Here is a 6,367-nt window from a genome sequence, read left to right on the forward strand (position 1 = left end):
TCCCTGTCCCCTGACTGCCCCCGGAACCCCTGCCCCCGACTGCCCTCTGCCACCCCATCCAACCCCCCCTCCTTCCTGACTGCTGCCCTGGGACCCCTGCCCCATCCAATCACCCCTTCTCCCTGTCCCCTGACTGCCCCTGGAACCCCTGCCTGCCCCCCACCACCCCATCCAACTCCCCCCCCCCACTTCCTGACTGTTCCCCCCCAGGACTCCTGCCCCCATTCAACCCCCACCCCGTTCCCTGCCCTCTGACCGCCCTGACCCCTATCCACAGCCACACCCCCTGACCCGCCCCCACTGAAATCAATAAAAGTTATTGGGACTTATGCACCTAAGTCATTTTTGAGAATGGGACTTAGCCATCTGAGTCACTTAGGCCTTAAAATGCAGAGCAGTGCAATGCGTAAATACCTTTTAAAAATCTGACCTTAGGCATCTAACCTGTTTAGGTGCTTTTAAATTCTCACTAGTAGCCTATCTAAATCTCTAGATGTCTAAATACCTTTGAAAATCTGTCCCTCAACTAGATAAATCCAAGGACACTTTACAGATTTATCCAGCATTGAAATGAGGGCAACTCTGGGCTAATTGTTTAAGACCACACACTACACAACAGTTTAAGGCAGGACGTGAAGAAAACCATATCCACTTATATCTACAGAGGGATTGGGAAGCAGAATGTACTTACCAGGATTAGAATTTGGCCAGGAAACCAGGGATAACAACCTTTCTGTCATAAAGAGTGACTCGGGTGCTTAAATGATCACAGACAGCCAGAACTTCATTTTTTGTGTTACTTGAAAGATTCAAGTCATCAGAAGTTACAAATTCTCAGAACACAGTATTATGAACAAGTGGTTACACTACAATCTCCAAATGTTTTAAAAATGATCACAACAAAGTACCAGCCTATTGTGCGGTAAAGTCTATTTAACATTGACTGCTTAATTAAGGCTTAACTTAATTGATGGGGAAAAAAGCACATCAGTTAATTGCTGTCTCATGATGCACTATATCAAAAACCTTTGACAGGTTAATAAATAATATATGCACAGCAAAATGGCTCTTTCTTATGACTGGTTCAAATTACTTCAAGCTTTACAGTAGCTGTATCCATTAAATGCTTGGACCCACAACATCTTATGTGTATACTCCATTAAGATGTTGTTTACAGCTGTAAACTTCAGCAACTGTGTAAACATTAGTGTCTTGCAATTGCAGATGTTGCAGTGGAAACAGACATCATACATGGTTTATCATTTTTTGTATTGAATGAATCTGAGTCCTATGAAAAATAAAATTTGGTATTAAAACTCTGGTCATTTTCCAAGAAGGGTGTAATGCACTAGTTATTAATTATAGATTAAATATTTCTGCAAGGCTTGAAAGTACATTTGAAGCTAATGTTAATAGGCTAAGCTCCAAACCATCCCTCTCTGAACATATCTGACAATTCAAAGATCACATACATCTTAATTGTTCACATACATTTGATGTTCAATTAACATGTCCTTGCAAGGAGAGCAAACTGCAGACATCAATCAACCTATATGAGTAAAATATTTATTGTATTAATTTACAGCTCACTGCTACAGTTATGCTCACTTTGTACAATTTCTTCTTCTCCAAAGTTATTTTTTGTATCTCATCTTAAATATCTTCTCATAATTAGTTGTTAATTAGTCATTGATCTGTCAGTAATTGTTGAAACATTTTGTTGAATTTTCTGTTTGATATTCAGCTAAAAATTGAAATGTTGACACTCCTCCAATGGCGAAGAGGCTACCGCTCTCAGTACTCCTTCAGTTTGCCATCATCTTAGATTTACAACAAAGATGGTGATACTGTAAATAAGATACAGTCAGTGCTTAATTTGTAATGAAAGAGGTGCCGGGGCTCAAGCAATTTTTTTACATTCATAACTGATGCAGCAAACCTAGAGGTGGCGGAGCTTAGCCCTGGCAAGCATTAAGCACTGGGTATATTGATTTTCTCTTTCTTTCCACAACTAATTCCACTGGGGGGAAATATATAAGGTGTTTTTATAAAGTAGGGGTCCTGCTTTAAAACATTTGGTTGGTGGGCAAAATATATTCTAGGTATTTGAATTCTGAATAGCAGAAATGAAAGGCTTGTAGGGGAACCTAGGGGCAGGGATTGTGCCTATCAAATCCAAGGGCTTTTCCTGATGACCCCGTCAGTTATACAAAATATCAGTGTATTGTCTCAGTTTTTGTTAATTGCTGCCGAATGGCCATTTGAAAGAGCCGCTGGTGAGCTGAACTGGCGAAAGTGGCAACGGGCTCACTGAGAGCATGTGCACCCCATAGGCGGTGAGTTATAAGGGCCCATGGTGCCCACGCTCCATCAATATTTAGGAATGTGGGCCCGACTCCACCAGTATTTGGGCTTACCGCACTTTGGGGGGCCCCGTGCTTCAGGAGGACGCAGGGTCCAGGGCGGTCTATGGGGTTAACAGGGGGCCTGACACTGGCAGCAACAAGCGACCCGGCCCCAGCCCGCCCCGCTGGCTCCCAGCGTCGCTCGGGGGAGGGGGCGGAAGCCAGAAAGAGGCAGGGCGGGGGCTTGAGGGAAGTGGTGGAATGGGGGTGGGGAGGGGGCGGAGCAGGGGTGGGCTGGGGCTGGGTCACTTGCTGCTGATGGCACCAGACACCCCCCGCTAAACCCCCAGGCTGTTTTGGACCCTGCATCCCCCGAAGCACAGGGCCTCCCAAAGCGTGGGGCCGGGGTGGTTGCCCCCGTCCATCTTATAGACAGGGCAGCTCTGGGTCCAGGGCAGCCTGGGGGTCTAGCGGGGGGCCTGGCGCTGCCAGCAGCGAGCAACCTGGCCCCAGCCCGCCCCAGCTCCGCCCCCATTCATCCCCTTTCCCCAAGCCCCCGCCCCGCCTCTTTCCGGCTTCCACAGCTTCCCCCAAGTGATGCTGGGAACCGGCGGGGTAGGCTGGGGCCAGGTCGCTCGCTGCTGCTGGCTTCAGGCCCCCCGCTAACCTTCCAAGCTGCCCTGGACCCCACGTCCCCCTGAAATGTGGGGCCCAAAAAGCACAGGGCCCTATGGACGGGATTGCTCTGCTTGGAACCCCCATCCCCCTGAAAGCGTGGGGCCCTGGTCCGTCCTATGGATGGGATGGCTCTGCTTGGACCCGTTCTGGGCACCACCATAAATTATACAAACCTGACACCCATGCCTGCATGTCATCCCCACACCAGGCCTCCCACATGCTGAGACCTTGCCCACTCTGTAGCAACCTCCATGAAACCTGGAAGGAGGAGCATGGGTTGCAGGAGGGAGGAGCTTAGAAGTGGCACCAGCAAATAGGTCTGCCTGCAAAAGGCTGGGATGTTAAGCTAAAATTTAGAGCAACTCTGTAAATAGTTGTTTGAATAAAGAGCTTGATTTAATAAGAATGGCATCCTCCCATGTTATTCAGCTCATAGAATGAAACACTTCCCACTTCAGACTCTCCAGTAAGCCTCGCACTACATGACTTCTTAAACCAGCCTTTCCTTGCATTAGAGTCAAATTCACAGAGTAGTGGGAAAAGAGTGGGGGTGCTTGGCTGAGGAGTTGGAAAAGTGAAAACCTTGTCATATACACCTCCCTGATGCCCACCAGAACCATCCCTGCATTCTTTTATCTTCCCTTCCCCACAAAACTCTCTCCATCATAGGTGTCCCACTTTTCAGTAGGAAATGCTGGTTAATCTATCCCCAAGGATCTGGTGATGTTGTTAAAATATGCCATTTTGTACAAACTGGTGAATTCCAAAGGCAAATAATTGCTTCTCAGAAGAATTTGTATTGCCCATGAAATAGTGATAATTCCTATGGGCTTTTTCAAAAGGGATTTTTCCTATAGGCACAAACTCAAGGGGTTAGACCTCATCTCCGAATAGCAACCTTCGTATAAAGTCTATGTCCTAACCAAAAACAAAACAGCACACACTACTAAAAATATTTAAGGAATGGCACAAAACATGGTCTGAAAGAAAAATGAATTTGCTTCAACATTTTATCTGCAAGCATACAGGGATGACTCCTTCTTATCTTGTAAATCCCACTGACACAATGAAACTTTCCATAAAAAAAACAACACTAAATACCTTTTAGTGCTGTGTTTTTATACTAATTGCTTTGTTTTCTTTGATTAAACATCAGACTGATTTGTTTAGTCTATAATAGGTGTAAAACTCATGTTCTAAATCTAAACTGTCTGGAAAAGAACTTACTAGATGCTGCCATTCTTCTCAAGCTCTGACGAGTCCAGGTGCCACACAATAGATACTATGAGCACATTATAAAGGCTGAGAAATTATCTCTGTAAAAGATCAGAGGGGAATGTTTATATGCATGTGCTAAAGTACAGATGTGTAAATATTATGTTGGAAGCTTATATTTAAATATATTTAAGTGAAACAAAAGTGGCAAAGTCTGTGTAAGGAATAACTGTAGCTATATTACCCAACAGGTTTTTTTTTAATAGTTATTCATAGTATTCCAAATATTATTTACATTGTTTTCTGTGTACATTAATTTTTATTTACTAAGAAACAGTATGATACTCTAAAGCTGACTAGGAACTATTAACATTTATTTATCAGGATCCTATATACAACAGCTCTTAAGTTTAAGTCCATGAGATGCCTTCTGAAAAGATAGAATCCTGGCCTGTGCTTTAGCAAATAATTAAACTGAGGTGCAGGAAGAAAGCGGAGAGTCTTAGTTATACATAATATTGCCTCGACATCTCTCTACCCCACAACAGAGGCAGCATTCAAACATTCTTCTCACAGTATTATCTATATTTGTCCTGAGTGTCATGGTAGACTACTAAATGAAGACGTCTGCTCAATGTGCAGCTATGGTCAAAAAAGCTAACAAAACATTAGATGCACGGGAATGATATGACGAACAATACAAAGAATATTATAATACCTTTACATAAATCAATGATGTGGCCTTAGCTGGAATACTGAGTGTAGTGCTGGTCTCCTCATCTCTAAAAGACCATTGCAGACTTGGAATAGGTTCAAAGAAAAGTGACCAGAATGATCAAGGGCATGAAAAAGCTCTCTTAGGAAAAGAGATTAGAAAGACTGTGATTGTTTAACATAGAAAAGACATGAATAAAAGGGAATGTGATAAAACACATACAATTATTAATGGTCTAGAGAAGGTAGTTTGGGAGCTTCTGTTCTCCCTGTTTCATAAGATAAGAATAAGGGGCCATTGAATTAAATTAAAAATTGGGAAAATTAAAACCAATAAAAGGAAATATTTTTCACATTATGTATAATTCTCAAACTCATTGCCACAGGAAGTTGTTGAGGCCAAGAACTTATTAAGATTCAATAAGAGACTGGAGAATTATATGGATAATACGAATATCCAGAGTTATTGTAAATAATAGTATAAATATTGTAAGGGACATTAAAACGTATGCTTTGGGGCTTAAACCTATCTCTAATTCAGTGGTGCACAAACTTTTCCAGTCATGCCCCCCTTTACCATTAACAGAATGTGTCCATGTCCCCCCCGCCCCATTACTGAACAGCCAAGCCTTCCTCAGCAGCAGCAGAGGTTGGGCTGAAGGTGGAGGTGGGGTAGGAACTGGGGATGGAGAAGATATTGAGATTATATGAGAGTAAACTCAGATCTGACATTTCAGTGTGGACTAAAATGTGCTGCTTCTAGTAGGGTGCAAGTTATTTGACCCCTTTTGGGTTCACAGCTAATTTATGACTGAAATGTCTGCCTGTACCTCACTCATTACCACTTAAAATTCTTCCCCCCTGCACGTTGATGAGCCACAATGCAAATTCGTTTTTGCTGCCTTGTTTGTTTTTTAGAGATGATTTGCACAAGATTGTGCTGTGTTCCACAAGAAGAAAAAAATCCTCTTGAGGTTCTTCTTATGTCTTCTGTGTCATAATCAATACGATATATGTTTTCAAGCTTTTCCTCTGCAACCTGGAGGGCTAACACCTTGAAAATAAAAAAGCTGAGATACTCCCGTAATACCCTAAATCCAGGAGTTAGGGCTTTAAATACCTAACCTTCTGAGACGGGCAATAAAATCACAAGAGTAAGCAACACTGCAAATGTGGTTTCTAGAGCTGCCCTGTGAGTCGTGACGCACTGCTAGTTAGTGAGACACAAGGCCACGGTGTTACTGAGGGTGAGGGTGAGGGTGAGGGTGACCTCTTCCCCCCCCGCCCCACTACTCAGTACACCACTGCGGCCGCTGCCTGACCGGAGCTCAGGAGCCCGTGGGAGAAGCTTTGGGCACAGGGGGCGCTGACGCTGCGATAGGGCTAGAGCTCAGGGCCCAGGAATGCCCAGCCCC

The 6,367-nt window shown here is 43.8% G+C and overlaps 1 long non-coding RNA gene across 1 annotated transcript in view; it reads right to left on the reverse strand.

The window, feature by feature from the left end:
- Positions 1–6,363, reverse strand: part of LOC119566982 — a 95,823-nt gene extending 89,460 nt beyond the window's left edge. The window contains exons 1-2 of the long non-coding RNA XR_006283303.1: positions 4,957–6,363; positions 4,251–4,339 (exon numbers count right to left, since the gene is read on the reverse strand). This is a non-coding gene — a long non-coding RNA (uncharacterized LOC119566982). The remainder of the gene's footprint in view (positions 1–4,250; positions 4,340–4,956) is intronic.
- Between the last annotated feature and the right edge of the window lie 4 nt (positions 6,364–6,367).

Source organism: Chelonia mydas, chromosome 8 (assembly GCF_015237465.2).
Source record: "Chelonia mydas isolate rCheMyd1 chromosome 8, rCheMyd1.pri.v2, whole genome shotgun sequence".
Classification (NCBI taxonomy): domain Eukaryota; kingdom Metazoa; phylum Chordata; order Testudines; family Cheloniidae; genus Chelonia; species Chelonia mydas.